Consider the following 25,676-nt stretch of genomic DNA (forward strand, 5'->3'; position numbering starts at 1 on the left):
CAGTGCAGTAATCTCTGCCCAGTTTATTGGTCTCTTATTGATCGCTTATCAATACTGTGTCTTAATGCATTTACATCATGTCTGGTGTCACCAAGAATGTTCAAATCTGGAATACATGGAGAGGTGAAGACAGTGTCATGTGATGTTGGTTTGGACTCTGCAGTGAGGGAAAAAAATATTTGATCCCCTGCTGATTTTGTACGTTTGCCCACTGACAAAGAAATGATCAGTCTATAATTTTAATGGTATGGTGTTTATTTAAACAGTGAGAGACAGAATAACAACAAAAAAATCCAGAAAAATGCATGTCAAAAATGTTTTATAAATTGATTTGCATTTTAATGAGGGAAATACGTTTTTGACCCCTCTGCAAAACATGACTTAGTACTTGGTGGCAAAACCCTTGTTGGCAATCAGAGGTCAGACGTTTCTTGTAGTTGGCCACCAGGTTTGCACACATCTCAGAAGGGATTTTGTCCCCCTCCTCTTTGCAGATCTTCTCCAAGTCATAAAGGTTTCGAGGCTGACATTTGGCAACTCGAACCTTCAGCTCCCTCCACAGATTTTCTATGAGATTGAGGTCTGGAGACTGGCTAGGCCACTCCAGGACCTTAATATGCTGCTTCTTGAGCCACTCCTTTGTTGCCTTGGCCGTATGTTTTGGGTCATTGTCATGCTGGAATACCCATCCACGACCCATTTTCAATGCCCTTGCTGTGGGAAGGAGGTTCTCACCCAAGATTTGACGATACATGGCCCCGTCCATCGTCCCTTTTGATGCGGTGAAGTTGTCCTGTCCCCTTAGTAGAAAAACACCCCCAAAGCATAATGTTTCCACCTCCATGTTTGACGGTGGGGATGGTGTTCTTGGGGTCATAGGCAGTATTCCTCCTCCTCCAAACATGGCGAGTTGAGTTGATGCCAAAGAGCTCGATTTTGGTCTCATCTGACCACAACACTTTCACCCAGTTCTCCTCTGAATCATTCAGATGTTCATTGGCAAACTTCAGACAGGCATGTATAGGCATTTCTTGAGCAGGGGGACCTTGCGGGCGCTGCAGGATTTCAGTCCTTCACGGCGTAGTGTGTTACCAATTGTTTTCTTTGGACTATGGTCCCAGCGAGGTGAGATCTTGCATGGATCCCCAGGCCGATGGAGATTGACAGTTATTTTGTGTTTCTTCCATTTGCGAATAATCACACCAACTGTTGTCACCTTCTCACCAAGCTGCTTGGCGATGGTCTTGTAGCCCATTCCAGCCTTGTGTAGGTCTACAATCTTGTCCCTGACATCCTTGGAGAGCTCTTTGGTCTTGGCCATGGTGGAGAGTTTGGAATCTGATTGATTGATTGCTTCTGTGGACAGGTGTCTTTTATACAGGTAACAAGCTGAGATTAGGAGCATTCCCTTTAAGAGTGTGCTCCTAATCTCAGCTCGTTACCTGTATAAAAGACACCTGGGAGCCAGAAATCTTTCTGATTGAGAGGGGGTCAAATACTTATTTCCCTCAATAAAATGCAAATCAATTTATAACAATTTTGACATGGTTTTTCTGTCTCTCACTGTTCAAATAAATCTACCATTAAAATTATAGACTGATCATTTCTTTGTCAGTGGGCAAATGTACAAAATCAGCAGGGGAACAAATACTTTTTTCCCCTCACTGTATATGCTACATGGTAATTTGTCATGAGATTTTCAGAGGCTTCATAGGTACGTAGAGGAGAGGGTTAGAGGGTGTATATAGAACGAGATACCATCTGGTGAGCCTCTATGGAGGGCCTGTACTGTGACTATAGATATAATGGATATATTCGTACGTACACATTCCAAATGAACGAGCTTTGATGATTTAATTCTGCTTCATGCTATGACTCTAAAATATAAAAGCATCAAGATCACTTAACTTGCATGAGGCTCTTTATCCTTCCCCAATTAAAGAGGAGAAACAATGGGCTCGGGAGAAAGGGAACTTTTGGAGCCAAGCTCCCACCTGTGCCTGTTGGTTCCAGAAGCATCTACTGAAAAGAGGATTTAACCCAGTTTAGGAGTACACACACGTCGCCGCTGTCACTCAAGCTCAACTTTGGCTTTGTGTTGCACCTTCAGAGGAGTACTTGCTGTCATAGTCGCAGAATTTTGAAAAGGATCACTTAGGAACCTTTTAAATCAGCTTAATCACAACACATTAAAATATACAGCGCTGACTTTACTATGTGGGAAAAAAAATCACAATACATCACAAACAATAGACTTGCTAATCAGTTTCTATTGAAAACCAGCAAATCTTTGCATTTGCATACGTGATATGTGTTTTTGTGAAGTGAGTTTGCACTGTGCTGTCCGGTAGGGAGATGAGTGCATGCACTGCACATGTGCATGGTGTGTCTGTCAGCCTGTGATGTACGCAAACACCAGACATAACACTGTGGTACAAATCAACTCTACAATAACTCCCCTCTCAGCGCTACTACAGACTAAATATAGTCGACCAGGTTAGGAAGACCTGATGAAAGGTTCTCGTATTGCCATTTGAGAAGTGTATTCCTGTCCTCCGTTCATTAAAAGATGCTATCACACAATTTCACTCCTGTGTGGTATCACCAAATGCCTGTCCACTAAACCTCACCATCTCCTACAGATATCAGGGTCTGGCTGCTTGCACCAAAGCACATTGGACAACAGACAACGGGAATATCAATGCATGGAGCACTGCTGCCAAATTCTAAATATGAGTGGATACTGTATGAATATACATGTGTTTAATGATCCAAAATCAACAAATCAGTCAATATAATCAAACAATCTAATCTGTACGTTTAATAATCTGAATGTCTAATCTGTATGTTTTGGCCTTGTATGACAGTACCTATGTTTCATAATTGACAATGTGTGTCAAACAATTGGACAGAAACTGACAACCTGACAATGAGATAATCCATTTAACTGCCAAAGGTGCAGTGTTTATGAGTCAGTAATAAGAAAGAGGAGGAGTAAGACTTTTCTAAAACCAGAAATAAATGGAGATTGAACAAGGCCTGTATCTAGCCAGGGCTTCATACAACCCCTCTAGTAATGTTATGTGTCATTTTGAGAAAAATCTGGTTTAGTCATGAACTAAAAATAGTGTAGTAATTGGTCACAATCATGGTGAAGCAGAGTGATTCTGGATAAGCGCTGTATGGTGGTAGATTCATACTATTAGATAAAAAGGCCCCTCAATGCAATGGTTTATTCATGCCTAATTCCTGTCTAAAGAAAAGACAGCATGTTTCTCTCAATAATACAATTTCTATTAGCTCCACTTCACTGAACAGCATGTGCTTATGAGCATGAGGATATCTAAGTGTGTGAACATTGTCTCTTATCTTTGCTATTGTAACCTGTACAGTACCATTTTCCATGCATGTACATATAGAAAGAGTGGGAGTATAAGAGTGATTTGGTGGTTAATGAGAATATCAAATATATAAACTCCTCTCAGGATAATTTCAAAGCACCATAAATTCCCTCCCTCTCAGAGCCTTGGAATCATTTGAAAAGTATGCCTCAAAGATTTGAATAATCACTCTACCAGCTGTCACTTCATATTGCAGTATTTTTTCCTTTGCCTTTCTCTGAGGCTGTACTGAACCGTAACCATTTGTTAAAGGTGTTTGCACCTCAAACAGAAATGTTAAAAGATACCCAAACACACCTTGGAGAAATATAATTATTAAAAAGGTATGATTATTAAAGATGTGGGGCTATGGACACTATGATAAGGTATTTGCGCATGATAAAGGCAGTTTTTTCTTCCAATCAATCACTTCATATGATTGAACATTCAATTAGTTTGTTAATTATTTTGAATAATATATTAGTTAATATGGTATGCGTTGCATATTCATTCCACATTTGCGTACTATAGTTATCTTAATATGCCCACTTAAAATGCCTTCTGTACATTTTGCACAATAAGTAATTAGTAACTAAAAAGACAGCATGCTGTGTATTTCAATATTCCCCACTTCATTACACATTGATCATTGTACCCCTATTAAAATATTCCACATATTTACTGTTCAGTGTTGAAGAAAATGGTCTGAGCTGTATTAGTATTTATCTGCACAGAGAAATTGAAATGTGATCATGTAGCAAAGACAATGTTGTAGCCTACAGACCAGACCAGAATGAGTCCAAGATGTGTCATGCGTTTGAATTTGTCAATTTCTGGATTAAACTGACAAAACCCCATTTATGTAGCATTCAGCTTTGTTTTTTGCCATAGAACTGCTCTGATTCTGTCGGTTTGATAGGATTTCATGTCACCATCTGTCTGGAGAGAGTGTGATGTCTGCCATTGTCCAGCCAGACAGGGATAAAGGTCACGATGGCCGATGGGTCGATTAATCCAGACTGGCAGATAACCTCTGTGTGTCCTCAGGGACAGTGCTGCATGGGGGTGGGCTGAGGCTGCATGGGGCTGGGGCTGCATGGGGAAGGGGCTGGTGCAGGGATGAGGTCTGCATGAGGAGCAAAGACAATGAGGGGTGGCACTGATGATTGGAATGCTAAAGGCACTGGTGGCAGGGGGATGATTTATGCAACGGAGCGACACGGGAGCATGCTGTTCCTCCACCACTATCATGTCCAACTTCCCCACAGAAACCATCAGGGTTTGCCAAGAGGATTCTATGTCCAGATTAGTAGATTAAAGTCTTAACTGTTTCCACTCCCTGTCCCCGAAGAGGGACAGGGAAAAAAATATTATGGGCAATATGACAAGTCCCAGCATTAGTTTGTGTTGACAGTGCCATATGTTTGGAAGACAGGGTGCTGCCTTTCCCAATGAATCTGTGGACCAGTGGGAAAACAGATCCAAAGAGGTGACATGACAGTTTGGTACTTTGAGGAAGTTCCACCATGTTTCCTGTCATTCACAACGCCTCGCCCTGTTGCTCTCAGACACCAGAGAATAGAGGAGAATATCTTTGACTATCAAGGACTCTCATATTCCCTTGGAACACTGAACATCTCTAAACAGAGCCAAATCACTCCTTTTCTCTGTCTGTACAATTGGATCTATGATCAAAAAAGCGAGATGCAAATAAAAAATTATGCAAACAAAAAATATAAGCTTTTGGCATTGAATGAGGCTATATGTCACACATTCTGAATATACTAGTTTTACGCATAACAAAAACTGTCTGAATATAATCTGAATAGCAATTTGAATTCATGATGTTGCACCAATCTTTAACCCTAAAAGCGCCAACATATTTATAACCCTGAAAATGCCAACTGGGGCTTTGATCCAAATTGGTAACGACTGCAATTTGCAAAGAGTCACTGTCTGTCAAGCAGTAACACCTTTTCTTTTATAAACCTTTTGTAACACAAGTTAATCGTTCAAATACCCCAAAATATGATATTTGCCATATTATGGCAGTTGCCATATTATGACAGATGGCGCCGGAGAAGATGGCTGACGTTTTACAGCCCTCTAACCAATTGCACTATTATGTGTTTTTTTTTGCGTTATTTGTAATTTATTCTGTAGATAATGTTTCTGCCATCGTCTCTTATAACCAAAAAGAGCTTCTGGATATCAGGACAGTGATTACTCAACTCGTATTGGACAAAGATTTTTTCTTCAACGAGTCGGACGCGAAGGATATCCTACAGACACCCGACAAGGCCCAAATCCCCGTCAATCACAGGAGAAAGAGACGGAGATATCTTGGACATAGGTCGAGGTGCCTTGTAAGGATCCGACGGCGAGCGAGTAAACTGCCTCTTCCATTAATCCTATTAGCCAATGTTCAATCATTTGAAAATGAATTAGATGACCTAATATTACGGTTATCCTACCAACGGGACATTAAAAACTGTAATATCTTATGTTTCACCGAGTCGTGGCTGAACGACGACATGGACAACATACAGCTAACGGGATATACGCAACAGCGGCAGGATAGAACGGCTGACTCCGGTAAGACAAGTGGTGGCGGTCTGTGTATATTTGTAAACAACAGCTGGTGCACAAAATCAAATACTAAGGAAGTCTTGAGGTTTTGCTCACCTGAGGTAGAGTATATTATGATAAGCTGTAGACCACACTATTTACCAAGAGAGTTTTCATCTATATTTTTCATAGCTGTCTATTTACCACCACAAACCAATGCTGGCATTAAGATTGCACTCAATGAGCTGTATAAGGCCATAACTAAACAGGAAAATGCTCATCCAGAGGCAGCGCTCCTAGTGGCCAGGGACTTTAATGCAGGGAAACTTAAATCCGTTCTACCTAATTTCTACCAGCCATGTTAAATGTGCAACCAGAGAAAGAAAAAAAAAACAACTCTAGACCACCTTTACTCCACACACAGAGACGCATACAAAGCTCTCCCTCAGCCTCCATTTGGCAAATCTGACCATAACTCTATCCTCCTGATTCCGGTTTATAAGCAAAAACTAAAGCAGGAAGCACCAGTGACTCAGTTAATAAAAAAGTGGTCAGATGACGCAGATGCTAAGCTACAGGACTGTTTTGCTAGCAGACTGGAACATGTTCCGGAATTGTTCAGATAGCATTGAGGAGTACACCACATCAGTCACTGGCTTCATCAATAAGTGCATCGATGACGTCATCCCCACATTGACCATACGTACATACCCCAACCAGAAGCCATGTATTACAGGCAACATCCGCACTGAGCTAAAGGGTAAAGCTGCCGCTTTCAAGGAGCGGGACTCTAACCCGGACGCTTATAAGAAATCCCGCTATGCCCTCCGACGAACCATCAAACAGGCAAAGAGTCAATACAGGACTAAGACTGAATCGTACTACACCGGCTCTGACGCTCGTCGGATGTGGCAGGGCTTGAAAACTATTACAGACTACAAAGGGAAGCACAGCTGTGAGCTGCCCAGTGACACAAGCCTACCAGACGAGCTAAACCACTTCTATGCTCGCGTCGAGGCAAGCAACACTGAAGCATGCATGAGATCACCAGCTGTTCCGGATGACTATGTGATCACGCCCTCCGTAGCCGATGTGAGTAACACTTTTAAGCAGGTCAACATTCACAAGGCCGCAGGGCCAGACGGATAACCAGGACGTGTACTCCGAACATGTGCTGACCAACTGGCAAGTGACTTCACTGACATTTTCAAAATGTTCCTGACTGAGTCTGTAATACCAACATGTTTCAAGTAAACTACCATAGTCCCCGTGCCCAAGGACACTAAGCTAACCTGCCTAAATGACTACCAACCCGTAGCACTGACGTCTGTAGCCATGAAGTGCTTTGAAAGGCTGGTCATGGCTTAATCAACACCATTATCCCAGAAACTCTAGACCTACTCCAAAATGCATACAGCCCCAACAGATCCACAGATTATGAAATCTCTATTGCACTCCACACTGCCCTTTCCCACCTGGAAAAGAGGAACACCTACATGAGAATGCTATTCATTGACTCCAGCTCAGTGTTCAACACCATAGTGCCCTCAAAGCTCATCACTAAGATAAGGATCCTGGGACTAAACACCTCCCTCTGCAACTGGATCCTGGACTTCCTGACGGGCCGCCCCCAGGTGGTAAGGGTAGGTAACAACACATCTGCCACGCTGATCCTCAACACGGGGGCTCCATGACTGCATGGCCAGGCATGACTCCAACACCATCATTAAGTTTGCCAACGACACAACAGTGGTAGGGCTGATCACCGACAATGATGAGACAGCCTGTAGGGAAGAGGTCAGAGACCTGGCCGTGTGGTGCCAGGACAACAACCTCTCCCTCAACATGACCAAGACAAAGGAGATGATTGTGGACTACAGGAAAAAAAGAGGACTGAGCACGCCCCCATTCTCATCGGAGGGGCTGTAGTGGAACATGTTGAGAGTGTCCACATCACCAACAAACTGTCATGGTCCAAACACACCAAGACAGTCGTGAAGAGGGCACGACAAAGCCTATTCCCCCCTCAGGAGACTGAAAAGATTTGCCATGGGTCCTCAGATCCTCAAAAGTTCAACAGCTGCACCATCGAGAGCATCCTGACTGGTTGCATCACCACCTGGTATGGCAACTGCTCGGCCTCCGACCACAAGGCACTACAGAGGGTACATCACTGGGGCCAAGCTTCCTGCCATCCAGGACCTCTATACCAGGCGGTGTCAGAGGAAGGCCCTCAAAATTGTCAAAGACTCCAGCCACCCTAGTCATAGACTGTTCTCTCTGGTACCGGAGCGCCAAGTCTAGGTCCAAAAGGCTTCTCAACAGCTTCTACCCGCAAACCATAAGACTCCTGAACAGCTAATCATGGCTACCCGGACTACTTGCACAGCCCCCCCCCCCCCCACCCCCCCCCCCCCATATTTTTACGCTGCTGCTATTCTGTTAATTATTTATGCATATTCACGTTAACTCTACCCACATGTACATATGACCTCAACTAGCCCGTGCCCCCGCACATTGACTCTGCACCGGTACCTCCCTTATATAGCCTCCCTACTGTTATTTTATTTGACTTCTGCTCTTTTTTTCCTCAACACTTTTTTGTTGTTGTTGTTTTATTTTACTTTTTTATAAAAAAAAATAATGCATTGTTGGTTAAGGGCTGGAAGTAAGCATTTCACGGTAATGTCTACACCTGTTGTATTCGGTGCATGTGGCAAATACAATTGTATTTTATTTGAAATAAGCATATATACTGTATATAAAATAAATTACACATTTAAAAGTTTGTATGTCTTTCATGTTTTGAACAGTTATTTTGATACATTTCATCCATAGCAACTTGTCATGTACATTTTTCTGTTATTCATTCAAAATGTTATGTTTCTGTGATATTCAGAGGCTGAGAAATTGGCGATTGAGCTAATCTGACATACCGTTATGACCTAAGTGCAATGAGACATTTAGCTCTAACTTTGGCTATCAACTCAGTTTCAATTGCATCTGAAAGATGAGACTCAACTTGCTATAGAGACATTGACTGGAAACACAATATGTATTTATATTTTTTTGTATAATTATTTGTTATAGTGGCTGTCAAGCACCACAGGGTCCAAATCTGGGATGATTCCATATCTATATCTTTTCAGGGTACATACATCTACATCTGTGCCAAATTTGGCCCACAAAATACCAGATGGAGTAAAAATGTTCAGTTCAGTATACAAAAGAGCTATTATATGTTTAATTCCTACACATTAACACAGACATCATAGTGAATGGTGTTTTTTGTCAGTAACTAGTTGCTTGACAAAGTCATAATTATTATTATTTTTTATGACAAAACAAGGGTTTCAAAATTATGAAATGTTTCACCTGTTGGGGTCAACATTGACCCAGTTGGCACTTTCAGGGTTAAGAAGTTTGACACAATGGCCCTGTACTAAATATCCTACAAACAACATTGTTGGCTAGCACAAATCTATTTAATCCGTAGATTATAAATAAAGGTATTTCTCCATCTTCAAAAGAGCCTCAACACCAAAGTCAAATGAGTCAAATACGGAATTACCATACACCATTTGCAATCTGGAATTCATCAAATATATAGGCCTACACTGCATGAAGGAAGTAAGGTGTTTGGCAGAACACCACTACAGTTGTGCAGCACACTCCCAGTAATGTGAACTTAATTATGAATTGCCAATATGAGTTTGACAGTGAGTGATTGATCTGGAAAATGGATGTGTTCTCCTGAAGCCAGCGGTATTAATCATTTACTCTAAATATATTAATATGACAGGCCACAGCCAGTGCTGCATTGCAGATGAGAGTAGTGGAACTTGTTTGGAAGTAAAATTACCCAAATAATGGTTATACAATTATTTATTTTTTTACAGCTACATCAGTGGTTGTAAATGCCAGCACTGGAGCAGCAGGCCAATGAGACATTTGCAATTAATAAAACACTGTAGTGTCCTCTATGAATGGGACGAGACCAGCAATGATGCCACCATAACGGTACAGAATCTGAAACATGCCAGATTTTAGTTGAGGAACATTCTGGGACAATTGCAACCACTGATGGCCATTATCACCATCTGATCTCCCGTTAAACCATCAATATGAGCTAAAAATCACCCACACAGCTGATCTCAATTGCAACCATCATCCGCCACCGATTTACCTCTCCATAATGTGTATGTTGAGGCTATCTTTTAGTCCGGTCTGCAACCAACATTTCTCAAGACGATTTTGCCCTCTGGTGGGTATTATCATCGGAACATTTGAATCTTGCTAGTTGAGCAGACTAAAGCCTGTCGCATACTTCAGTCGAAACAGTTTGTGCATATATTATGACTACGTTTTGTGTATTTTTTGTTCATTTTGGTGCTAGGCAGGGCTTTTTTCGGCTATTCGTGCACACACAAAAAAATATTGAGGCAAGTCGAAGATCGGTAGCTGAAGTCTATGCTCCTTAGTCAGTGACTGGTCAACAGTAGGGGTGGGAACTATGGATGGGATTCTTCAATAAAGTGTTTGCTCTCATTCAACGAGAAAGACGAGAGAGCGCAGCAGCAGCAGCTAGGCCATAAATGTCTGCAGTGCACTAGTTTTCATGCACATTTCTTCACTTGAGAATGTACTGCTCCAAACATCTTAGCTAGATGGAAAATTGCGTGACTAAGACCTACTCTGCAAATGACAGATTCCTTGATTTATCTTATATTAATTCTGACTATTTTGAGGAAGTGTTTCTGGCTATGTTATTGCTACAGTGGCTCAATAGGGACAAACAACAGTAATATTGCCGCTTTTTTCTTGTTTTTCAAGCGAAGGTCTTTAGGGAGAATGTGAGCACAGACGAGGTCTGCTAGAAGCAAACCAAATGTGTTTGCAAATGCCTTATGGGCGATTTATCTATTTGACGATCATTCCGTACAACTGAAATAAAGTATTTCCTCGTTTACCACGGAAATCCACTGTGGCAATATACCCGACACGTTGGAGGCCTATGAATGGAAAACTAATGTTGATGGTGTAGCCTACTCTTATGATTTTATTTCTAATTGATGTAATCCATTAAATACAACTGTCTTTAAAAGAACATTGTGTGATATGGTCATTTCTTATCAAGATCGGGGGTAAAATATCCTGGACAGTCCATATTTGAAATGTGTAACTACTGTAAATCAAGTAAATTATGATTGAGTTATATTATATATATATAATATTTTTATCAAATGAAAATGTAGTCTATAAAGTTCTCGAATGGCATAATGTCAAGCGTTTGAATGATATACAGGCCTACTACTTCTAGATTCTTATACTTGAATTTGTATTTTTACATTCATCAGCCTTGGTTTCCGGTGCTCCTGATAAGTCAATATTTAATTGGAGGCAGGAGTAGAGAATCTAGACCAGCTGTCTGGTATCATAATCACTTGATACGGTTACAACAGAAATCAACTGATCCACTGTTTTATCCTTGTGTTTTTTTTTTTTTGCAATTAAGCTTAGTTTAGACCGCAGGTGCATGTAATCTTCTGTTTTTAGCGTTTTAAGAAATCCAGTGATAACCTGCAGGAGAGCGTTAAGTTCTACCTGTTGGTTGCACTCAAGCCTATGTTTGTACCATTTTGGCCTCAAAAACAAAGAACCTAAGAGCCTGTTCCAAATGGAAGTCCAGATGCTGTACATAACTAGACCTAAGACCTTTTAGTTGGCTAATGCTGGCCTTTCATATCACAGATTATGTTGTGTTCAGCATAACCTGAATTTGCTAATAACATAAATGTTCATAAAGTGTTAATTTTTTGACTGACAGATGGGCATTTACATTGTGCTGCAATGTGGGAGGACTGATTCCTGGAATGTTTGTTCCCACTTCATGCCATGGCAGTAAACATTCCACTACTGATAAAAAAAATTCTACTTTGTGTGTTTTAGAAATAATGGAGCAAACAAACCCTAATTACCATAAAACTGGTAACTGATGGCGCATCCTGTCTCTACATTGGATGTCTTAAGAATTGATTTCACCTGTAATATTGTTTATCTTTCGTTTAATTTTATAAGTCAACACATTTCACTTTTCTCATTTAGATTGTAGACTGTCTAATCATAGACTAATGATTCATGGTGTAGTTCTACAGGGATCTCATTCCAATTCTCCTATGAATGGTCCTGGAGACAATGACTTTCCCTGATAAAATGTATAAGCAAGCAGAATGGATGAGCAATTTAACATGATTAGACAGTTATCTTAATTATCCTAGAGGCCCCTTTGTTAAGACAGCAGATTGGTCCTCCTTGCAGTCGCAGGTACTTACTCCACTGGTTCATTGAAGATTGAAGATTGAAGAACTTGAACAGCGCCGGAAGAAGATGGCTGCCGTTTTACAGCCCTCTAACCAATTGTACTATTATGTGTGTTTTTCCGCGTTATTTGTAATTTATTTTGTACATAATGTTTATGCCATCGTCTCTTATAACCAAAGAGAGCTTCTGGATATCAGGACAGCGATTACTCACCTCGCGTTGGACGAACACTTTTTCTTCAACGAGGCGTTCGCGAAGGATATCATACAGACACCAGACAAGGCCCAGATCCCCGTCATTCGCGTGAGGAAGAGACGGAGATACCGTGGACGTAGGTCGGGGTGCCTTGTAAAGATCCGACGGCGAACGAGTAAACTGCCTCTCCCATCAATCCTATTAGCCAACGTTCAAGCTTTGGATAATAAAATGGACGATTTAAGATTACGGTTATCCTACCAACGGGACATTAAAAACTGTAATATCTTATGTTTCACGGAGTCGTGGCTGAATGACAACAATGACAACATTCAGCTAGCAGGCTATACGCTACATCGGCAGGACAGAACGGCAGACTCGGGTAAGACGAGGGGTGGCGGTCTCTGTATTTTTGTAAACAACAGCTGGTGCACAAAATCAAATACTAAGGAAGTCTCGAGGTTTTGCTCGCCTGAGGTAGAGTATCTTATGATAAGCTGTAGACCACACTATTTACCAAGAGAGTTTTCATCTATACTTTTCATAGCTGTCTATTTACCACCACAAACCAATGCTGGCATTAAGATTGCACTGAATGAGTTGTACAAGGCCATTAATCAACAGGAAAACGCTCATCCAGATGCAGCGCTCCTAGTAGCAGGGGACTTTAATGCAGGGAAACTTAAATCCGTTCTACCTCATTTCTACCAGCATGTTAAATGTGCAACCAGAGGGGAAAAAACTCTAGACCACCTTTACTCCACACACAGAGACGCATACAAAGCTCTCCCTCGCCCTCCATTTGGCAAATCTGACCATAACTCTATCCTCCTGATTCCTGCTTATAAGCAAAAACTGAAGCAGGAAGCACCAGTGACTCGGCTAATAAAAAAGTGGTCAGATGACGCAGATGCTAAGCTACAGGACTGTTTTGCTAGCACAGACTGGAACATGTTCAGGGATTCTTCAGACAGCATTGAGGAGTACACCACATCAGTCACTGGCTTCATCAATAAGTGCATCGATGATGTCGTCCCCACAGTGACCGTACGTACATACCCCAACCAGAAGCCATGGATTACAGGAAACATCCGCACTGAGCTAAAGGGTAGAGCTGCCGCTTTCAAGGAACGGGACTCTAACCCGGACGCTTATAAGAAATCCCGCTATGACCTCCGACGAACCATCAAACAGGCAAAGAGTCAATACAGGTCTAAGATTGAATCATACTACACTGGCTCTGACGCTCGTCGGATGTGGCAGGGCTTGAAAACTATTACAGACTACAAAGGGAAGCACAGCCGCGAGCTGCCCAGTGACACAAGCCTACCAGACGAGCTAAACCACTTCTATGCTCGCTTCGAGGCAAGCAACACTGAAGCATGCATGAGAGCACCAGCTGTTCCGGACGACTATGTGATCACGCTCTCCGTAGCCGATGTGAGTAAGACTTTTAAGCAGGTCAACATTCACAAGGCCGCAGGGCCAGACGGATTACCAGGACGTGTACTCCGAGCATGTGCTGACCAACTGGCAAGTGTCTTCACTGACATTTTCAACATGTCCCTGACTGAGTCTGTAATACCAACATGTTTCAAGCAGACCACCATAGTCCCCGTGCCCAAGAACTCTAAGATAACCTGCCTAAATGACTACCGACCCGTGGCACTGACGTCTGTAGCCATGAAGTGCTTTGAAAGACTGGTCATGGCTCACATCAACAGCATAATCCCAGAAACCCTAGACCCACTCCAATTTGCATACCGCCCCAACAGATCCACAGATGATGCAATCTCTATCGCACTCCACACTGCCCTTTCCCACCTGGACAAGAGGAACACCTACGTGAGAATGCTATTCATTGACTACAGCTCAGCATTCAACACCATAGTGCCCTCAAAGCTCATCACTAAGCTAAGGATCCTGGGACTAAACACCTCCCTCTGCAACTGGATCCTGGACTTCCTGACGGGCCGCCCCCAGGTGGTAAGGGTAGGTAACAACACATCTGCCACACTGATCCTCAACACGGGGGCCCCTCAGGGGTGCGTGCTCAGTCCCCTCCTGTACTCTCTGTTCACCCATGACTGCATGGCCAGGCACGACTCCAACACCATCATTAAGTTTGCCGACGACACAACAGTGGTAGGCCTGATCACCGACAACGATGAGACAGCCTATAGGGAGGAGGTCAGAGATCTGGCCGTGTGGTGCCAGGACAACAACCTCTCCCTCAACGTGACCAAGACAAAGGAGATGATTGTGGACTACAGGAAAAAAAAGAGGACTGAGCACGCCCCCATTCTCATCGACGGGGCTGTAGTGGAACAGGTTGAGAGCTTCAAGTTCCTTGGTGTCCACATCACCAACGAACTATCATGGTCCAAACACACCAAGACAGTCGTGAAGAGGGCACGACAAAGCCTATTCCCCCTCAGGAGACTAAAAAGATTTGGCATGGGTCCTCAGATCCTCAAAAAATTCTACAGCTGCACCATCGAGAGCATCCTGACTGGTTGCATCACCGCCTGGTATGGCAACTGCTTGGCCTCTGACCGCAAGGCACTACAGAGGGTAGTGCGTACGGCCCAGTACATCACTGGGGCAAAGCTCCCTGCCATCCAGGACCTCTATACCAGGCGGTGTCAGAGGAAGGCCCTCAAAATTGTCAAAGACTCCAGTCACCCTAGTCATAGACTGTTCTCTCTGCTACCGCACGGCAAGCGGTACCGGAGTGCCAAGTCTAGGTCCAAAAGACTTCTCAACAGCTTCTACCCCCAAGCCATAAGACTCCTGAACAGCTAATCATGGCTACCCGGACTATTTGCACTGCCCCCCCACCCCATCCTTTTTACGCTGCTGCTACTCTGTTAAGTATTTATGCATAGTCACTTTAACTCTACCCACATGTACATATTGCCTCAACTGCCTCAACTGGCCGGTGCCCCCGCACATTGACTATGCAACGGTACCCCCCTGTATATATAGCCTCCCTACTGTCACTTTATTCTATTGTATATATAGCCTCCCTACTGTCACTTTATTTTTTACTTCTGCTCTTTTTTTCTCAACACTTTTTTGTTGTTGTTTTACTCTTACTTTTTTGTTTAAAATAAATGCACTGTTGGTTAAGGGCTGTAAGTAAGCATTTCACTGTAATGTCTGCACCTGTTGTATTCGGCGCATGTGACCAATAAAATTTGATTTGATTTGATTTGATTTGATTGGCGTCGACTCAGATTATCCAGTGCTGTGGTATACTGATAGCCATAACGTTTTGTATGTTTACCAAGGGAAGCTGTCCGTTTCCAAAGAGTAATAGTCATGCCTTTTGACAGTTTTACAGATTTATAAATTATTGCGCTGGGAGAGACTTCCCAAAGGAATGAAACATTGCATCTTGGAGGACATATTTTTTTGTGGTGTATTAAGTGTAGTTTATAATGCCGTTTCGGGAAGAGAACTTCAGAAGACAAATCTAATCCACAGCAGGAACCTACATATATGGGCATTGTTTTATGCAATGGAATGCAGCCTTAGAGCAGGAACTCCATATATGGGCACAGACCGTTATATTGGAGCGTGGTCCTGAACAGGAATTCCATACATGGGCACTGACATTCATCTTGGAACACGACCCTGGAGCAGGAACTCCATATATTGGCCCAGACAACCATATTGGAATACGGCCTGTTAGTAAACTCCATATATGGACATAGAGCTGTGCCCATGCCAATTTGCTCAGCTGCATCCAATCTTCATTAGCCACAAGCCCGCCTCACTCACCTGAATCCCTTTGCTTAATCAACCACCCTTATAGTATTTAAACTACATCTTATACCAAACATTAGGAACACCCTCCTAATATTGAGTTGCACCCCTTTTGCCTGCAGAACAGGCACAAGTCGTCGGGTCATGGGCTCTACTGGCCCATGTTGACTGCAATGCGTCCCACAGTTGTGTGAAGTTGTCCTATCATGATGTAACGATCCCCAACCCTATATCCTAGACACCCACCTGAGCGACCCATACACCAAAGAGAAGTCCCCATCTGTTTTATGGACCTGCTGTGAGTTGCCTATATGCAGCCAAAACAGAAAAATAAATGCGGTCAGAGACCTACTTGAGCAGCACCGCCCCCTCAAGATTATGAGCCTGCCTGGCAGGGTTGGTCCTACAAAGCCAGAGCCCCCTGATGGGAGAGCATAATATACAAGGAAATTCTCAAAGCTGCTAATGAGAACCTTGACGACCTTGTACCTAGCCAGTGGGGATTCCGGTTGGGTACCCCCACCCAGGTAGTGGCAGTGCTGGCAACACTGGCTGCAGGAACCCATGGGGAGGGGTTCACACTCGGACAATCAGAGAGGGGGCTTATCATTGTGGCCCAGGTGGCACAAAATAATCAAAGGTCTGACTGCACGGAGATGCTTCAGAAAAATGGTTACAACGGGGGACCAGAGTGTTTGTCTCAGGTGAAGAGGGTGGATCTGATCTCCATCACCTAGGACTTTCTCAAACAGCTGTAACTGTACATGCATTCGTATATGCATTTGTAAAATCAGGTCATTTCTTGAGTTGGTCTCTGGGATGTAACAACCGTTGAGCATCTGATTTTATGGTTGATTGTGGAGGAAAGGGGTTGAGTGTGTTAGAGTATGTGCGTGTGTGTTTGTCCCACATCTGTTGCAAGGGGATAAGGATGTTAGGGAGAATATAGGATGAACCACAATAATTGTTTGCTAAAATAATAATTGCTTGTCAATGGCAATCCGGGTTATAGGTTAAAATCCTATGCATTAGAGAGAGAGAGAGAGAGAGAGAGAGAGAGAGAGAGAGAGAGAGAGAGAGAGAGAGAGAGTTTAATGGTACATCCTCATTTAATTAAAACCTCACCCCACCCCCTAAAATAAACAAATTACCAATTTCCCCTGTACTGCATACTCACCTTTTCCTCTACCCCACGTTACAAAAACAACACCACACATCACAATAACCAAAACCTCACCAACCCTACAACCTTATATCCAGACCATCTTCCTAAGCTATACAGACAGCCCCCCCAACACACCATATTTCTTGAAACATCTCCACACTTTTTATCATTTTATAAAACTCAAATTCCACCCTAAGGCGCGCAGAGACCATCCCATTAAATAATAGTAAAGGGTCTGTTATCCCTCCACCTTTGACCCTGTTCCTCCTTATTAACCAAATAGCTAACTTTGACTGAGCAAACAGAAAATTCAACAACACACATTTTTCCTTATTTGAATACCTGTACCCCATTATAAACATCCCGACAGTAAAACCCACCCCTAACATCTCACACAGACATTCCAACTGAGACATTAAAGGCATTAACCTGGCGCACACAGAAAACACATGAATCACATGTGCCACCTTTAGTCGGAATGCAGCCACCCTGCTCTCCAGTTCCACCAGGCCCTGTCCTCCTTCATTTACGGACATATACAACACTGCCGCCCTCAGCCAGTGATGGCCCGACCAGAAGAAATCCACCAGCTTGCGTTGCAGGTCTGCGAGCAGCCCGGCGGGGGGATTAAGGACAGCCAGTTTATGCCACAGGGAAGATGCCACCAGGTTGTTGATTATCAGCACCCTCCCTCTATATGACACTTGGGACAGGAGCCACCTCTACCTGGCTTGACACCACTGCCTGTGACAGCCCCTCCCAGTTCTTCCTGACCAACCTCTCAGAGCCCAGGTACACCCCCAATATTTTGGTCCTCTGTAGCTCAATTGGTAGAGCATGGCACTTGTAACGCCAGGGTAGTGGGTTCGATCCCTGGGACCACCCATACGTAAAAAAAATTATGCACACATGACTGTAAGTCGCTTTGGATAAAAGCGTCTGCTAAGTGGCATATTATATTATTATTATTTAAGCCCTTCACAACCCCACTGCAACCCCCCTGAAAGCAAAGGAGGGGCCCTATCCCCCCATGCCCCACATAACAGAGCTTTGCTCTTTCCCCAGTATACCTTAGCTGACGAAGCTCCCTCGTACACCTTCGGACTATTCTCTAGTGCCTGCATATCCTGACCATCCCTGACCATCACAGAAACGTCATCTGCATACGCTGACACTGCTATGCCTGTCCAGCACACTCCCTTCAGTCTCCTGCGTACAGGCCCAAAAAAGGCTCAATGGCTAGTGTATATAACTGCCCTGATAGAGGGCATCCTTGTCTAATGCCCCGCCTCACCCAGACTGGCCTACTGAGCCCCCTTCCCCCCTTAACCATACATGATGCCCCAGCATACAACATCTTCACATAGGCCAAAAACCTTTCCCCAAACCCAAACACAGACATCACATTAAACAGATACTCATGGTCCACTCTATCAAAAGCCTTCTCTTGATCTAAAGAGACCAGACCAAAGTTCACATTAGAATTTCTCGAAAAGTCCAACATGTCCCTGATTAAGAACAAGTTGTCCGTGATTAAGCGTCCTGGTATGCAATATGTCTGGTCCTTGTGTACTATAGAGTCCAGATGGGACTTTAGTCTGTTAGCGAGGACCTTGGCAAATATCTTGTAGTCCGCACAGAGCAATGCCACAGGCCTCCAGTTCTTAAGTTCACACAAGTCCCCTTTTTTGGGCAGGAGAGTCAGAGCCGCCCGCCGGCAGCTCATCGGCAACTCTCCTACCCCGACGCATTCGCGCAACACGCAAAAGAAGTACAGTCCAATTATTCCCCAGAATTTTTTATAAAACTCCACTGGGAGTCCATCGACCTGGGTTACGGCCTCTGCCAGTTCATGGGACAACAGGGGAATGTCAATTTCATCCCTTTGTACCAGAGAGCGCTTAGGGAATTTGGCAAACAAAACCTGAGCACACATAGGATCACACAGTTCTGCCTTATACAATTCAGTATAAAACTCCACAGTCCGCTCCCGCATCTCCCCCACCACAGAGGTCACCCGCCCATCCGAAAGCCGTAGACAATGCATACCCTTGGCTTCACCGCTCTGTCTTTCCAAACCAAAGAAGAAGGAGCTGGGAGCATCCATCTCCTTGAGCATGGAGAACCTAGCTCTTACAAGTGCTCCCTTTGCTTTAACCTGGAAAAAACTGCCCAGGTCCCTACGTAGTTCAGCTAGATTAGCCTGGAGGCCTACATTGCCTTGCCCCACCAGCTCTACCTCCATCTCACTAATACTACGTTCGAGTTCCCCCAATACTCTCCTAGCCTCTGAGGATGACAGAGCTGTATACTGTTGGCAGAAAACCCGAATTTGGACTTTTCCCACATCCCACCATTGACTCAGACTCATACTCCTCTCTTCGCTGCCCCCACCTTTCCCAAAAAGTCTGGAAACCTGAGCAAAAAGTGGCATCTTGTAAGAGCTTTACATTAAACTTCCAATAGGATGCCTGCCGAGGCCCTGGTGAAATAGACAGCCGAGCCATGGTTATGTTATGATCCGAAAAACCCACCGGGAGAATGGTAGTGCCCAACAGCCTATTGCTCTGATTCCTGGACACGTACAATCGATCAAGCCGGGCTGCACTCACCCTAGCCCCAAAGACCTTCACCCATGTATATTGTCTTGTGTTGGGATGTCTAGTTCTCCAAACATCAACTAGGTCAAATTGATTAATAATGTCCCTTAACACCCCCACTGAGCCTGAATGAGGCTCCTCCCCATTTCTGTATTTCGTAAAATCCATCGTACAGTTCCAGTCCCCGCCGACCACCAGCGTCTCCTCAGGCGCTACCTGTGAGAGTTCCTTTCTAAGACACCCAAATAGAAGCCCCCTCTCTCTCCCTGTGTTGGGCGCATACAAATTTATAAAGACAAAACCCCTGTTGTTAATTTCTGTCTTTACTACAAGCAGTCTACCTGTACACACCTCTTTTGAGGAGCACATTTTTACAGACAGACCCGGTACAAAAAGGATTGCCACCCCTGCACTAACATTTGTCCCATGGCTCAGCACACTTGCCCCTTTCCACCAGAGCCCCCAATCAACTTCATTCACCACATCGCTATGAGTTTCCTGCAGAAACAACACTTGTACTTTTTTTTGTTTTACATATTCACCCAACACACTCCTCTTTCCCGCATCTCTGGCGCCATTAATATTAAGCGAGCCTACCCAAAGAGTCTCCATAAGAAGTGGGAGAAAAGCCAGCAAAAAAAGAGACCAATAGCAAAGCTCCAGTGCCAGAAAGAAAACTTTCATCTAAACAGTGTCTGAAGGTAGACCTTTACGCACAGTTGTGACCCACTTCCTTAACCTAAACTGTTTCCTGGGTGAGAGGACACCATGCCCCTCATTTTTCATTGCATGTTGCACTGATCTTACAAACTTTCCCGGATCGCAAAAAAAAGCCTCAAGATTAACGTTTTTCCCCTTAGTCTCCTTCAGGAACCTTGACAGTTCCGTCACCGTGTACTTTGACCCCTCTGACTGACTGGCTGTCAGCTCTGGACCCATTGAGGAGGAGTCTGAAAAGAAATCCTCATCGGCTTCTTCCTCAGACTCACCTTCCTCCTCCTCATCTCCATCTCCCAACCTGACCACCTGTCCTTCCTCTCTAGTCGGGGCCTCCCCCCCCAGCACCAGGCAACCTGACCACCTGCCCTTCCTCTCTAGTCGGGGCCTCCCCCCCAGCACCAGGCAAAGGTTCCTTGGTGCCTTTCATCACACCAGCCTCTGCCCTCCCACCTCCTTTCTTTTCCCCCTTTTTCCTCTTCCGCTTGACACCCTCCTCCACCCCTCCTAGTCGCTTACCCTTCCCCACTACACTCTCCTCATCCACTAACATAACCTGACTAGACCCAGCCTCATCTACACCACCATCTATAACATGACTAGACCCAGTATCATCTACACCACCATCTATAGCATGACTAGACCCAGCCTCACCTACACCACCATCCATAACCTGACTAGGCCCAGCCTCATCTACACCACCATCCATAACACGACTAGACCCAGCCTCATCTACACCACACTCCATAACATGATTAGACCCAGCCTCAGCTACACCACTATCCATCACACGACTAGACCCAGCCTCATCTACACCACCATCTATAGCATGACTAGACCCAGTCTCATCTACACCACCATCTATAGCATGACTAGACCCAGACTCATCTACACCACCATCTATAGCATGACTAGGCCCAGCCTCTGCTACCTGTGTCTCATGGCCCACTGCAAGTTGACCTCGATTTCCCCCACTGGTGCTTGAACCCTCACCTTGTCTACGGCCTTTATGTGGGCACGCAAAGCTCTTATGCCCCAAATCCCCACACTCAAAACACCGTAGACTATCTGTGCTGGCAAAACCTGCGTAGAGCCCCAACCATGTCTCACTTTAAAGTGCACATTTAACTGTTGCTCATTGTTGTTCAGAAACATGAACACTTGCCTCCGGAATGATGCCTGAAAACCTGCCGACAGTACACGAAAACCACTAGCAAACTTACCAAAACGACTCAACTCCTTCCTGATTTGATCATCCGTAATAAACGGAGGCAAATTTGCAACTACCACCCTGGTAAAAGGGGTAGACAGAGGAGACATTGGCACCAACACATCCCTCACAAATATTCCGCTTGAAATGAGCCTACCCACCAAATTTGCTCTTTTCATGAACACAACCACAGCTTTGTTCATTCTGGAAATGGAATGTATAAATTCAGCTCCTACCTGTTCGCCGACCACGAGCAGAACCTCCTCCACCTTAATTCCATTATCGGGAACACACCTGAATCCATGCCGTAACGACAGCGTCTCCTCCGCGCTAGGCTGCGAAGCCATCGCTCAAAACCCCAGGAAACTAAACCTCTGTCCTCTTCCTCTCTAACTTTGAAAAAAATATAAAGGACATAACATAGGTACAGCAAATACCCTTATTGTATGGGACACCTTTAAATGTGCCTTTAGAGGCCATGCAATTCAGTACTCATTTCGAAAACAAAAGCAATTTCCATACTAACAAAGGAAATAGAAGGTCTAACAGAACAGATAGATAGCAATAAAAACTGTAACATAGAGGCTCAGAATAAATTAGAGGAAAAAGAAATTGAGAAACTTATTCAAGAAAGATCAAGTGTAATATATTATAAAAAAATAAAGCAAACTGGATGGAATATGAGGAAAAATGCACCAAATTATTTTTTAATCTTCAACATAGGAATGCTACCAAAAATAATTTACTGAAACTGGTTACAAATGACGGAGTCACCCATGATTCACCAAATTATATTTTGAAGGAGGAAACAAAGTACATTAAGCATATGTTTTCGTTTCATCTCCTCTGAAGCTAATGGTAGATATGTTTTTTCTATTGATAATGTAAAGTTAACAGCCATACAGAAAGACTCAGGTGAAGCTGAAATTACAGAGGAGGAACCTCTGGATGCAATTAAAGACTTTCATTCCAGGAAAACACCAGGGTTGGATGGCATACCAGTCGAGGTATACCAAACCTTTTTTGATATACTAAGAGGACCGTTATTAGCCTGTTTTAACCACTCCTATGTAAATGGTAGATTATCAGACACTCAAGAAGAAGGTCTGATTTCATTATTACTGAAACAGGATACAAGTGGAAAATATAAAGATCCAGTCCATTAAAAAAATTGGAGGCCCCTTACACTTCAGTGTTGTGATACAAAAATTCCAGCAAAATGTAGAGCGCATAGAATTAAAAAGGTATTGTCGGACATTATTCATTCTAATTAGACAGGGTTTTTACATGGAATATATATTGGAGATAATATAAGGCAAGTACTAGAAACAATAGAACACTATGAAAAATCTGGGAAACAAGACCTACTATTCATAGCAGAATTCGAAAAGGCATTTGATAAAGTACGACTGGGGTTTATACAGTATATAAATGCCTGGAGCATTTCAATTTTGGAGAATCTTTTATAAAATGGGTTAAAATCATGTATAGTAACCCAAGGTGTAAAATAGTAAATAATGGATATTTCTCAGAAAGTTTTAAACTGTCGAGGAATTAAACAAGGTTGGCCACTATCGGCATATCTATTTATTATGGCCATCGAGATGTTAGCTATTAAAATCAGATCCAACAATAATATCAAGTGATTAGAAATCCAGGGCTTTAAAACAAAGGTGTCATTGTACACTGATGATTCATGTCTTCTTATAAATCCACAACTTGAATCCCTCCACAGCCTCATAGAGGATCTAGATACATTTTCTAACCACTCTAAATTACAACCAAATTATGATAAATGTACTATATTACGTATTGGATCACAAAAAAATTAAATTTTTACATTACCATGTAGTTTACCTATAAAATGGTCTGATGGTGATGTGGATATACTCGGAATACATATCCCAAATGAAATAGATGATCTCACTCCAATACATTTTAATACAAAGTTAGCAAAAATAGATAAAATCTTGCTACCATGGAAAGGTCATTTTGTGGAAAAATCACCTTGATTAACTCTTTAGTTTTATCCCAGTTGACCTATTTGCTTATGGTCTTGCCTACGCCTAGCGAACAGATTTTTTAATTCTATGAGAAAAAAATATTCAATTTTATTTGGAACGGCAAGCCAGACAAAATGAAAAGGGACTATTTATATAATTAATATGAATTCTGAGGACAGAAATTATTACACTTTAAAGCATTAGACCTATCACTAAAAGCTTCAGTCATACAAATGTTATACTTAAATCCGAACTGGTTCTCTAGCAAATGAGTAAGATTGTCTCACCCAATGTTCAAGAATGGCCTTTTTCCCTTTATTCAATTTACAACCTCTCACTTTCAGTTATTTGAAAAGGAAATAATCTCCCAAATACCACTATAAGTCATAGAAAGTTGTTTGCAATTTCAATTTTTTTAATCCTCCAGAAACGACAGAACAAATAATGCAACAAATATTGTGGTTAAACTCAAATATACTAATTGATAAAAACCTTTTTTTTTTCCAAAATGTTTAAAAAAGGTATAATCTTCGTAAATGATATCATCGGTAGGACTGGTGGAGTTATGTCGCACATGCAGCTAACAAAAACATATGGAAATGTCTGCTCTACCCAAAATTACAACCAAATAATTGCAGCATTACCGCAAAAATGGAAGAGGAAAGTGGAGGGGGGGGGGGGGGGGGGGTGAGTAAGGAACTTGTCTGTCGGCCTTGCATTAAAGAACATAATTGGATAAAGAAAACTGATAAAGAAAAAAGTATACCAGTTTCATTTAAGGACCAAAGGATTGACAGCCGTCCCATATAGATTGCAAAATAGTTGGGAAGAGATTTTTGACGTACCGATCCCATGGGATAGTTTTATTGAATTGATACGCAAAATGACGCCGGATTCAAAGCTTAGAATTTTTCAATTTAAATAATTATATAAAATTCTTGCTACCAATAGAATGTTATTTATATGGGGGATACAATCTTCCCAGCTCTGCAGAATCATTAGATCATTTGTTTTGGTACTGTCCATTTGTAGCTTGTTTTTGGACATGTCCAGGAATGGTTAAAGGATTGCAATATTTACCTGGACCTAACCCTGCAGATAGCATTACTGGGTGATCTGAAAAGGCATAGTCAATCGTTCAATAATATAATAATACTTTTAGCAAAAATGTATATTTTCTATTTACAACCTGTAGAAACAATGAGAATAGAAATGTTCAGAACTTTTGTAAAACATCTGTCACGACTGTCTGTGAGATGCGGTAAACGAAGTCAGGCGCAGGACACAGAACTCTCAGATACGTCCTTTTAATACGAAAAGGATCCAAAAGGACACAGAAATAACTCCACGCAGGGAGGAAATAACCCGCTCACAAAATAGACAACCGTGAAGGGGAAAACAATCACACACAAAGTACTGATGAAAGACAGGGGTAATTATAAGGGAAACAATTAACATAATGACGAACAGGTGTAAACAATACAGACAAAACTAAACAAACACCGATAACATCGAACGGCAGTAGCTAGTACTCCGGGGACGACGAACGCCGAAGCCTGCCCGAGCAAGGAGGAGGAGCAGCCTCGGCAGAATCCGTGACAACATCACAGTACAGTTGAAATATATATGGCAAATAGAAATCCAATATGGATGGTGTTAAGCGATAGATGGGTGGTGTTGAATGGAGTTGAACGATGGGACTAATAGCAACTAACAACTAATACCAACAAGATAACTAATAATGTA

The sequence above is a fragment of the Coregonus lavaretus genome (genome assembly GCF_964263955.1).
Source record: "Coregonus lavaretus genome assembly, chromosome: 32".
NCBI classification, from domain to species: domain Eukaryota; kingdom Metazoa; phylum Chordata; class Actinopteri; order Salmoniformes; family Salmonidae; genus Coregonus; species Coregonus lavaretus.